Raw genomic sequence first — 12,427 nt, forward strand, 5'->3', positions numbered from 1 at the left:
CAGATTTTGCAATAAAGAGGTCATTGGTAACTGGACAGATCATTTTAGCTGAATCAGAGCCAAATTGAAATGGGATCAACAAAGCATGAAAGAAAAGGAAGTAGAGGCAATTGGTACCCAATGGAGATGATTTTGCTAAGTAATTGAGCTGAGATATGAGGAGATATATAGGAGAGTAGATAGCAGAGATATTTGGGTCAAGTGAAGACTTACTTAAAAAAAAGGATAGTAGAGAAATTGTGTTGTTTAAATAGAGTAAATCAAGAGACTGAAAATAGAAGGGGTAATCTTATGGAAAAGATGAGCCATGATGGTTCCAAGGTGAATGTTAAGGAATATTTCTCTTAAAGAAGAGCAGCCTATCTATATGAGAAAGAGATAAAAAAAGAAGAGATATTGGGACAAGATACTTGATTGATATTAAATATTAAATGAAGTAGAAAAAAGGAACTCTTGGAGAAAAGTCTTATTTTTAAAATGTTTACACATTTTTATTTAAAATTTTGAGTTCCAAATTCTATTCCTCTTCTCTCCTTGACATGGTAAGCAATCAGATATAGGTTACACAAGTACAATTGTGTAAAACATTTCTACATTAACCATTTCGTATAAGAAGACTTGAATAAAAAAAAACATGAGAAAAAGTGAAAAATAGCATACTTCAGTCTGTATAAAATTAATATCAGTTCTTTCTCTAGAGGTGGATAGTATGCTTCATCATTGGTACTTTGGGATTGGCTTGGATCATTGTATTGCTGAGCATAGCTAAGTCATTCACAATTCTTCATTGAGTAATATTGCTGTTACTATGTAGAATACTCTCCTGGTTCTGTTCTCTTTACTATATATAAGTTCATGTAAGTCTTTCCAGTTTTTTCTAAAGCCATCCTGCTTGTCATTTCTTACAGCATAACAATATCCCATTACAATCATATTTCACAACTTGTTTAGCCATCCTCCAATTGATGGGCATCCCTTTGATTTCAATTCTTAGCCCCAACTAAGAGAGCTGATTTAAATATTTTTTGTACAAATAGGTGCTTTTCCCTTTTGTGATCTCTTTGGAATTGGTGGTATTGATGAATCAAAGGGAATGCACAATTTTAAAGCCCTGTAATAGTAATGGAATTTAAAGATCTCCCTGTATTGGGTTGGTTTTTGATATGAGGGTTAAAACCCAGAGCCTGTGAATACCACTTGTGTGATGGACTTGTTGACATGAAAATATAACTGGGAGGAGCTGGTGCCATGGATTTTAGAGAGGCACCAGTAGAAGAAAAGAGGCAGAAGAAGTTTTGGAAGGAGCATTGTGGAGGCAGAGAGAGAGAGAGGATTGCCTAGGGCCTGTTTGAGCTGCCAAGGACTTTTGAGAGCTGTCACTCAGAGCTGTCAAGGACTGAGGAGACATGACTGCGATGCCTGTACTTTGTCTGTCTGTTTTGATGTTGCTTTGTTAGATTCATCCACTGGTAAAGGACAGAGCTGTTGTTGCAGATGTCCTGGAACCTTGCTTTTGGTTCAGGGGTTCTGAGACTGATCTGCAGACAAAGAGTGAATTGTGTCCACTGGTGAAGGACAGTGCTGTTCTATAACCTTGCTGTTGGTTCAGAAGCCCTAAAGAAGGATATTCTTGTGTGTTCACAGAAATCCTGGAAGAGTATCTTGCTATGGTTTTCAGGGGTTCTAGGACTGTTCTGCAGGCAGAGAATGAATTAATTAGGGCACTGGCAATGTATCTTGTGGCCTTGTTAAACCATGTTGCCACAGGACAGATTGCTGAGAACTTGCCTCAGGTCAACATGAAGAAAAGACCTCTCTCTGCATATTAAATGATGTGATGATAACTTAACCTTTTTGCCCAGGTTGCAGTAGTACTTGGAAGAATGACTTTTTGATTGACTAAATGAATGTACTGCCCAGGAGAGAAGTAGTATTTGGAAATTATTGGATTACACTTAGTGATGTGCCTGGTTTTCTCCATTCCCCGCCCCCCACTTCAAGGAAGTGAGCAGACTGTGAGGTCAGCTCTGCCCTCCCCCACTGGGTCACCTGCAAAGAAGCGGGCAGGCTTTTAGGTCAGGTGAGGGAGTTTCAAGGTGTGTACTGTCCAATCACTGCTTACCTACAGCCCCCTTTAAAAAGCTGAGGTTCTGCCCCAGATCGGGGCTGTTGCTGGCAGCTACTGCTATTGCTGTACCTGAGACATGGGGTGGTGCCTGCTCAGCCCTCCATGTGGCCTGATCAGCCAATGTGGCTTTTTAATAAAGGGTCCATTCTAAAATTATTACTTGGGTCTTGCTAGCACTAATCAAGATATGGTTCAGCAGTGAATGCTGTATTTTGTATAATGCTGTAGTTTGATTTTCTCTGTCTTTAATTTGTCACTGAATAAAATGGAGGCTGCTATGCTGGTATTTCTGAACCTTGGAAATTGCCTTTGCTTGGCATTACAAGCCCTTTAGGCATAATTTCAAACTGATCTCCAAAATGATTGGATCAGTTCATAACTCCATCAACAATGCATTAGTATCCAAGTTTTCCCACATCCCCTTCAACATAAATTTCCCTTTTTTTGTCATATTAGCCACTCTGATAGGTATGAGGTGGTACCTCAGGGTTGTTCTAATTTCTATTTTTTTCATCAATTGTACTTTAGAGCATTGTTCTTCATAGGGCTCTAGATAGCTTTGATTTCATTTTCTAAAAACTGCCTATTCATATCTTTTGAAAATTTATCAATTGGCAAATAATTTGTAATTTCAAAAATTTGACTCAGTTTTGTATATATTTGAGAAATGAGGCCTTTATCAGAGACAGTGATTGCAAAAAATTATTTCCCAGCTTTCTGTTTTTCTCATAATTTGGCTGCATTAGTTTTGTTTGTGCAAAAGCTTTTAAAATTTTATATGATCAGATTGATCTATTTTACATTTTGTAATGCTTTTTACATTTTCTTTGGTCTTATGCTCTCCTCTTACCCATACATCTGACAGATAAATTATTCTTTGCTCTCTTAATTTGCTTGTGGTATTATCCTTTATGTGTAAATCATGTACAAATTTTGATATTGTCTTGATATACAAAGTGAGATGACAGTCTATACTTAGGTTTTGTCATCGTTTTCTAGTTTTCCCAACAGTTTTGTCAAATGATGAGTTTTTGTTCCAAAAGCTTGGCTCTTTGATTTTATTATATACTAGATTAATATGGTAATTTGCTATAACGTAATTTCTACCTCATCTATTCCACTGATCCAATAAAATATGAATTGAAGCCCTAATCTGAGAGATCATCTACAATCCTCCTTTCCACCCCAACACCTGTAATGGCAAGTACAGAAGAAGTTAACACCTTGTCTCAGCTATTGAATTAACACCTTATTCAGTTAAAGTTTCTTTTCAACCTTGTATCAAATCTCTTAAGTAACAGAATGTGTGAATCCACAACTTGTGAACCCTAGAACTCACAAACTCCTGCAAAAGGAAGGGGAGGAGCTAATGACCATATATAGGGGGAATTTCCAGGCTAGAGATGGAAGAACTGAAAAGAGGATTCTTGTGGTAGCAGAGTCAAGAAGAAGAAACTTGTCATATCCCACCACTCTGTTTGTCTGCTCTGCCTGTGTTGATGTTTGTTTGTGATACCTTGTACAGAAGCCCTGGGACTTTACTGGAAGACCTGAAAGAGGATTTTCTAGTTGTATATTTACAGAAATCTTCAAGAAGGGTTTTGGAGGTCCTGGAACTTTAATGATGATTTGTGCTGACCTCTTGGACATTGTTTGTGGGTCTGAGTTGATTTTACAGGTAGGTAGTGAATTAATGATGGTGCTGACAATGTGCGTGACTATTATTGTGGCTCTGTTAAGCTTTGTCTTCCTAGAAACAGGAACTGTGAAGGAGTTGAGGTAGACTGGTTACTGAGAACTTCAATATGGAATAGGAACTGGATGAAGAAATGGACAAGGAGCTGGACAAGGAACTGGGAGCTGCCTGCCTTTGAACCCAGGTGACAGTAGGAGCTGAGATCATGGAAGAGGAAGCATGGAAGCTGAGAGCTAGCCTTGAGTCAAGCTGAAAGAATAGTTTACTTGTGTACTTGTACACTGTGTATTGACTGAAATTATGATTTACTATGACCTAGAGGTGGAGAACTTTGACTTTTGTACTTTGTGAATGAAATAAGGATTTTGTGATTGACTAAATGAATGTACTTTGTTTAAATCTATGTGACCACTTTGGTGAAATGGATATTTTAGTGACAAGTAGTTGTGTTGTGACATTGTGAATATTATATTTTGATTTTCTGTGATAAGTTGTAACATTGTGAATGCTGTACCTTGAGTTTCTGTGAATGTTTTGCTCTGATTTGTTATTGAGTAAATACAGAGCTCAACATACTATGTAATCAAAATCTTGAAAGCTGTTCATAGCAGCAGTCCTCTGGAAAGCTGCTCATGTGTGGCTTTACAACACCTCCCTTTATTACTGATATTCTTCTTACAACCTTCCCTCACAGTTAATAAACCACTTAAGTTACATTCCTTACATTTTTAACTTCACCTCAGCCAAACATTGAAACACTAAAACTTTAGATCTCCTAATTACCAGTGATAACTATAATTTTAAAAACCCTGAAATTTCTTCCATCTATCATCTCATATTCTTTATATTTCTCCATTCAAATTCTATAAAATTTCTTCTTAATCCTCACAGCAAACTCTCAAACCTACTTAACTCCATACTCTTTCCATCAATAATCTATGCTGATACTTCACTGTTCTCCAATCTTGATCCTGTTATTGACCACAACAGTTATATGCAATCAGGCCTTTTTCAATCTCTTTCCTTTTTATCCTTCTGCCCTTTGTGTATACCAATCATCTCTCTCTGATCACCCTTAATTAATACCTTCTCTGTCCCTACTAATTGCCTACTAATACCTTTTTAACAACTCTAGCTGAACCCATGAAAAATTCATTTTATATAATTTGAACTGGACTCATTGCCACATGACAATTTAATTAATTATCTCTATCACAATCTTTGCAGTTATTGTTCTAAGTTTTCTCTCTTCAATCCCTAAATGCCATCCATACCCCTTTTCTCTTAGGACATGTTTTTAAGTTTTGCTTTAATGAGAAAATCCAAGATGGTCATCTATGAAATCTTTCATCTCCTTTACTCTACACCTCAAATTTCTTCTATGCTTTTGAGAATGTTCTTCTCCTTTGCCCTAATGTCTGAAAAGAAGTGTTGCTTCCCCATTAAAAGGTCAGACCCCCTCTTTATACCCTCATCCTATCAGCCGCTATTTATTCCTTGATCTTATCTCTTTGATCATTTCTCCTCTTTGTCATCAACTCCCTACATACTGATTCCTTTTCCACTGTTTGTAAACATGTCCAGTCTATGACTGTTTCAGTTTGGATGCAATACCATTGGCCCCAGTGGGCCCTGAAGTTCCCACAGCTTTTGGATTCTAAGTATTTACTATTTCTTTCTTTCTTTCTTTTTTTGTTTTTTGGAGTGGGGAAAGGCAGGGCAATTGGGGTTAAGTGACTTGTCCAAGGTCACGTGGCTAGTAAGTGTTAAATGTCTGAGGTTGGATTTGAGCTCAGGTCCTCCTGACTCCAGGGCCAGTGCTCTATTCACTGTGCCACCTAGCCACCCCTTCTTTAGCTATTTCTACCAGGCACCAGTGGGATATTGTCTAAAGCCAAGCACAAGCAGCTATCCAGAGGACTGCTGATGGGAACAATTTCAAGAATTTCAAGATTCTAATTACATAGCATAATGAACTCTCTATTTATTCAGCAGCAAATTAAGGCAAAACATTCACAGAAATCAAAGCACAGCATTCATAATATTATAACATTTCATCACTAAAATGGCCACATAGTTTTCACCAAAGTGGCCACATAGTTTTAAAAAAAGTACAATCATTTAGTAGCTCAGTCATTTAATAACTAAATCATTTAGTAAGTCCTTAATTCAATCATCCTTAAGGAGTCAAGATCAAGGTTCTCCCCACCTAGGTCACAGTAAATCATTATCTTCTTAGTCAGAATCAGGTACCTAAGAAGAGATATTTCCATTTTGACTTCAGGCTGGCTCTCAGCTTCCACGGCTCCTCTTTGATGGTCCCAGCTCCTGCCTGAATCTACACAACTGTAACCTGCTTTCAAAGGACGGCGGTTCCCAGCTCCTTGTCCAATGTTTGTCCCATTCCTTGTCAAGTTCTCATTCCATATTGAAGCTCAAAGTGTCCACCTCAAGTCCTTCCCAGGTCCTATTTCTGGGAAAACAAAGCTTAGCAGAGCCAAAACAGCATTCATTCATGTTGCTGGCAGCATCATCAATTCACTATCTGCCTGTGAAATCTATAGGGTCTCACAAACAAGGTCCAAGAGGTCAACACAAATCATAATTAAAATCCCAGGACCTCCAAAACCCTCCTCCAGGACCTCTATAAACAGACAACCATGACATCCTCTTTTAAGGCTTCCATAAAGGTCCCAGAGCTTCTGTAGAAAGTATCACAAGCAAAAATCAACACAGATAGAGCAGAAAAACATAGAGTGCCAGGACACCACAAATTTTCTCCTTCTCTACCACAAGAGCTCCCTTCTCAGTTCTTCTTAGTTCTGTTCTCAATTTTCTCTCTCCAGCCTGAGCCTCTCCTCATATATGAGCATTAGCTCCTCCCCTTCCTGTTGCATCAGAAGTTCACAGGTTCTAGGGTTCACAAGTTGTGGAGTTCAAAAGATCTGGATCTTAGTACTTGATACAATCATGAACTGAAACAAGGTGTTAACTACATCCCATGTTAATTAAATAGCTGAAATAATGTGTTAACTACTTCTTTGCTTGCCACTACAGATGGTTGTCAAAGTCACCTTCTTTCTCCCTCAGGTCATATTGCTGCTTCTAAGAATTATAGTAATGTTTTAGTGAGGACAGTGAAAAAAAAATCTATCACATAACATTTAATGAAAAAGCTGGAAAAAATTACCCTACAAAAATTAAGTATTTTTAAAAGTGGAGAAATAAACATTTTCTAGGGCCTCACTATAAGGCTTTGTCATGTGCCTTCTAGTTTTCACCTAAAAATTACTAAGTCTTTCAATTTACCCCATGCTTCTTCTAAGTTGTAATCACTTCTTTACTAAATTGTGAGTTCCTACAGATAAGACTATTTCATTTTTTAATTTGTATCTCTATCACTTATCATAATTCTTGTCCTTTAGCACTTTAATTTTTTTTCATTTGTTCATATATTTCTAAATGGTAGGAAATTTATTGAAGTGAGAATGGTCAAAATTGGGTTTATTGAGTGATACAGTGAAAGGAAAGAGAATTAATCTTAGAGTAACAAAACAGACCTGGATTTGATGCCCCATATGTGTGTTCTTGGGGCAATCACTTCTCTGAGACTTTTTCTTCTTTGTACAATGTAGTAATAGTTTGTGTTTACTTACTCAAAATGTGCTTGGGGAGGGCATAGCTGAAAATATGTACTAAACAAAATTCCAAATATTAAGTGATATAAATTTTATTATCTTGAAAGTAATAGTCATGTTAATAATAGTAATGATGAGACCAAAATTAGTGGGAAACCACTCTGACAGGTTAAAAAAAAAGGGAATTATAATTTAAAAAAAGGATTAAGGCAGAGGAATTGGAAAGAAAATGGCCTAAAACCAGAAAAAAATGTAAAAAAGGAGAAAGATTACAAAGGAGTGGGAAAAGATAAATATGAATAAAAGAGTTAAAATGAAGAGATAAAAAGGAATGTGACAGAAAAATCTGCCAGTGTAAAGCAGTGTGTTAGATGACCATGTAGAGATAGATGTTCCAGAATAGATTTAGCCAGGGACTGCCACGGTGAACATTTTTTCAGAATGATGCTTTCTGTACACCAGTCAGAAATAAGTGCATTTTTGTTAACTGACAGGAGAGGCAAGAGGGCTGAAGGTTAGCAAACCAAAGCCAATCCCTTCAGCTAGAAAGAGAATAAAGAGCTCCCTAAAATAGTGCTCTATACATTCACAATCGGAATGAAAAAAGAAGAAAAGGGATATCTGACCAGAAGACAAAAATGACAAAATTAGTATTGACCTCAAGTAAGAAACAAAATGACAAGAAGCCAGTGCAAGCATCAAAGAAATAGAGTATGGAATGTAAAAAGAGAAGATGAAGGAAGAGAGAATTGAGAAAAAAAAAAGGTTTCCAGTGAGATGAGAAAGGTAGGAAAGCTATCTGCTATTTAACAGTGTTTCCAGATTCAATTGAAAGTGGTGACAAGCTAAGGTACAAGAGTCTAAGCAACAACTGGACGCTTTCATTGACTGTATTGGAATGCAATTAAATATTCCATTATACATTTTGATCATAAACTAAGCAGAAATTTTAACGTTATGGTTTCTGATCCTAATAATTCCAGCAGGTCTATATGTTATTTCTCTGTGAAAAAGCAATATAACTTTAAAAACATAGAACATTTTGCTTAGTATCCTCCCCACTGGTTAAAGAATCACTTAAGTAAGCTTGTTAGAATTGTGACTAAAGGAAGAGGAAACAGAAAATAAAGAAAGGATCTGACAGACTCTTCTAAAGCATACCCTTTGATTTCCTTTTTCTTTAACAGTAGTCCTTTTTGTTGCCATTTATATGGAATGGCTGGCCATAGGTAAATGTGTGACCTCTAGCCCTGGAAGAAAATTAAGGCAATAGTCTTCAGTGAGGGTTGAATATCAGTACCATTAGTAACCAGGCCAGATTATAATCTGTTCTAATTGATATAATAAAGATTAAAATTAAAAAGCAAATGATCAGTCAAAACATGTTCTTCTGAATAAAAATATTTATTAAATTTAGAGACTCATAAAGTATTTCAAACAGTCATTACAGGAACATGCAAGTAGTATGTAATAGTGGATAGATTGGAGAAAGGATTCAATTTCTGCCCCCCCTAACCCTTTTGCTCTGAATGACCATGGGCAAATGACCTCTTTAAGCCTCAGCAATACTTTAATACTTATTTAGGTAGTCATTGCTTTGTTGCTATCTTATAAAGAGTTCCAGAACCCACAAAATAAAAGATCCTTGATATGTTCTGTAATACAGCGGTCCAAACTGCACAAGGGCAATAATGTGTGCTTTTTTAGGACATAAAAGCTTTCATTTTTTTCTCTTCACTTGAGTTTTAATTCCTCCCTGATCTCTCCTCTGGGATTTTATAGCTTCCTTGGGGGTAATGCTCTGGCAAAGTGGTTATAAAAATGACTTTAACCTTAGATTGCCTCTGCCTTGGGAAGAAGCTCAGAAATTTAAAAAAAAATACGTTTAATATTGTTAATGTTTTCATTACTCCTTAAATTGATCTAATTAACATAATAGTCATCATTTTAATATTTTGATAAGGAAAATATTATACAATACAATACAAGATTCATGTAATTCAGAACAGTTTTAGGCATGTAAGAGATCATTTATGATTAGGTATAGGATGTTAAATATTTTTTCACAAATTGCTTTTGCAATACTATTTACTTCTGATATCACCCTCCCATTAATTTTGCATTTTTCATAGATTTTATAAATACACTACTAAAATATTCATCTAACTATTGTATATGTAGAATTTCTCTTCACTGCAATTTGCATTACAAATCTGAATTCCTAAAAAGAAAAAGATGAAATAGGAGCACAAAACTTTTTTTTTCTATTGACAGTAACAATTTTTTTTCATTATTTAAATTAATTCAGTGTAATATCCTTTTGAAATCTGAATCCTCAAGTTAGATTGTGTGCATCAGGTCAGACCATTCTATTAAAAACTATTAATATATTGTGTTCCCTTGAAAATTATTCTACTAATTCTGCATAATTATATATATATATATTCTTTTTGAATCAATTATAAAAGAAAAATAATAGGACAATATCTAATTTTAAAACATTTATTTTTAAGAGAGGATTGTGTCTTCTCAAAAGATGAACTATAAATTATTAACAATCATCTGAAAGAATACTAAAAATCACTAATAGCAAGAGAAACAGAATTAAAAAAAAACCTTGAGATTTCACCATAGATGCTACAAATTGGCCTATATGGTTATTATTGGAAGAGCTATGGGAATGTAGGCACACATATTGATGGCACAATAGTGAATTAGTACAACCACTTTGGAAAGTAGTTTGGAATTACAAAAATAAAATTACTGAAATGCCAATGTCATTTGAATCAGATATTTTACTACTTGGCTAATATCCCAAGGAGGTCATGCATAAGAAGAAAGTCCCCATATACCTATCGTAACACTGTTCACGAGAGCAAAAATTTACAAACAAAAGCAGACGGCAATCAGCTGGGGAATAGTTAAAACATATTTGGTAAAGGAATATTGCTAGGTATTAGTGTGCTTTTAGGAGGATGATTATGATTAATACAGAGAACCGCAGACATATCTACAGGTACTGACTCAAAATAATGTAAACAGAGACAAGAAAATAATATATACAATAATGACAACATTGCAAAAAGTAAAGAAAAAACCACACATTAACACAGACACACACACACACAACATCCAAGTGATTTTCACAAAAATATCAAAGAAAAGATATGAAATGGCCATTCTACCCTAACATTAGGGAAAGATGAGAGATCTGAGTATGGTAAATTGCACTTATTCTCAGATTTTGAAGTGAATTGCTCAGTTGTATTTTATTTCTTTCTTTAAATCTTTAATATGCTATTTATTACATAGAATATCTCTTTGGTAAGGGAAGGGGAGTAAAGTTAGGGAAAATTATAATGATGTTATAAAAGATTGATAAATTATTTCTAAAAGAAGACAGTGTCATAAAAATTAGATGATTATTTTTTGATTTTTATTGCAATAGTAAAAAAGGAAAGCAAATAATTTCTAAAATTATATAAATGCCTACAACATAGTATTTGCTTAAAGCTTAGGCAAATGGTCAAATTTGTTAGTTAAAACTTCATTAAATAATTTGGGTGGAGGAAGATGATGCTTCATTAGTTTCCATGATAGGGTTTTTTTTTTTTTGACTAGGCAAATGTTTCTACTTTTGCAGAAGCTTTATTTGTATATGATTTGAATGATTCTCCATACAATGCAATTTCTAATTTTTTTGTTATATTTGAGAATGATAACACCACTATAGGTCTATGTTAAAATATCTACTATGTGTATTTATAACAATATATATTTTATCTGAAGAACATTTAATTAACAAATTTAACTATATAAAACACATTTGAGAATGAATAAACCTACACAAAATAAATCTGAGTAACTGAATCATGTCACAAAAAATCCAGGCATTAAAGAAAGTTAACCTTATTTATGGAAGAGCATTCAAACCCATTACTCATTCTCTACTCTTATTTTAGCTGCAATTCGAATAAACTGAAGTAGCTGGGCCTTTGGTGGTAAGACTCCTTGGTGAAATGAAAGCAGAGAAAAAAAACACCATAACTTATCCCTTGACAGTGAGGACAAGGGAGAAGACAGAATATTCCTTCTGAGTGAACAGCAGAAATTTTGGGGGAAAAAATCATAGTTATCTTTGACCATTTCCTACATTTCGTTCTCCTCATTTCTCACCTGGCTGCATTGGGATTTCCTTGAATGTTCCGCTATGCTCCAGAAAACTCATTATTGTAAAGTCTTATCACCCTGTTGTAATGTAATGCCAAAAGAAAGGCAACTTCCCAGGTTCAAAATACCAGCATAGGTGCTCTCTATTTTATTCAGTGACAAACTAAGAACAGAGAAGATCAAAACATGACATCATTCAAAATACAGCATTTACTAAGTGTGATTAAATAATCTCCAAGGACTACCCCACCCCAGGACCTTCCAATCATTCAATCAATTACAAAGTCTCTGTTCTAAATACTTCTCCACCCCTAAGCTATACCTTAATTAAGTCCACCACAAAGCCCCTCTTCTCAAATGGAGATTAGTTTCCAAACATAAGGTCAAAAGTTCCCCACCCCTGGATCACAATTGAATCTACCCCAGAGTTACATCAAGTTTAAACACAGCATTTAATACCCAAATGGAGGTCTTTTCTTCATCTTGACACTAGGCAAGTTCTCAGCAATCTTAGTTCCTGGGGAGACAAGGCTTAGCAAGGCCATAAGATACATTGCCAGTCCCTTCATGAATTTATCCTCTGTCTGTAGAACAGTCCTAGAACCCCTGAACACATTAGCAAAGCCCTCTCCCAGGATTTCTGTAAACATACAACAAGAAAATCCTTTTTCAGGGCTTCTGAACCAACAGAAAGGCTCCCAGACCCCTGCAACAACAGCACTGTCCTTCACCAGTGGACAGTATTCATTCTGTCTGCAGGACAGTCTCCAGACCCCTGCAACAACAGCACTGTCC

This window comes from Petaurus breviceps, unplaced genomic scaffold, assembly GCF_028583685.1.
Source record: "Petaurus breviceps papuanus isolate PSGF00001 unplaced genomic scaffold, PetGlider_PUasm1.0 140, whole genome shotgun sequence".
Classification (NCBI taxonomy): Eukaryota; Metazoa; Chordata; class Mammalia; order Diprotodontia; family Petauridae; genus Petaurus; species Petaurus breviceps.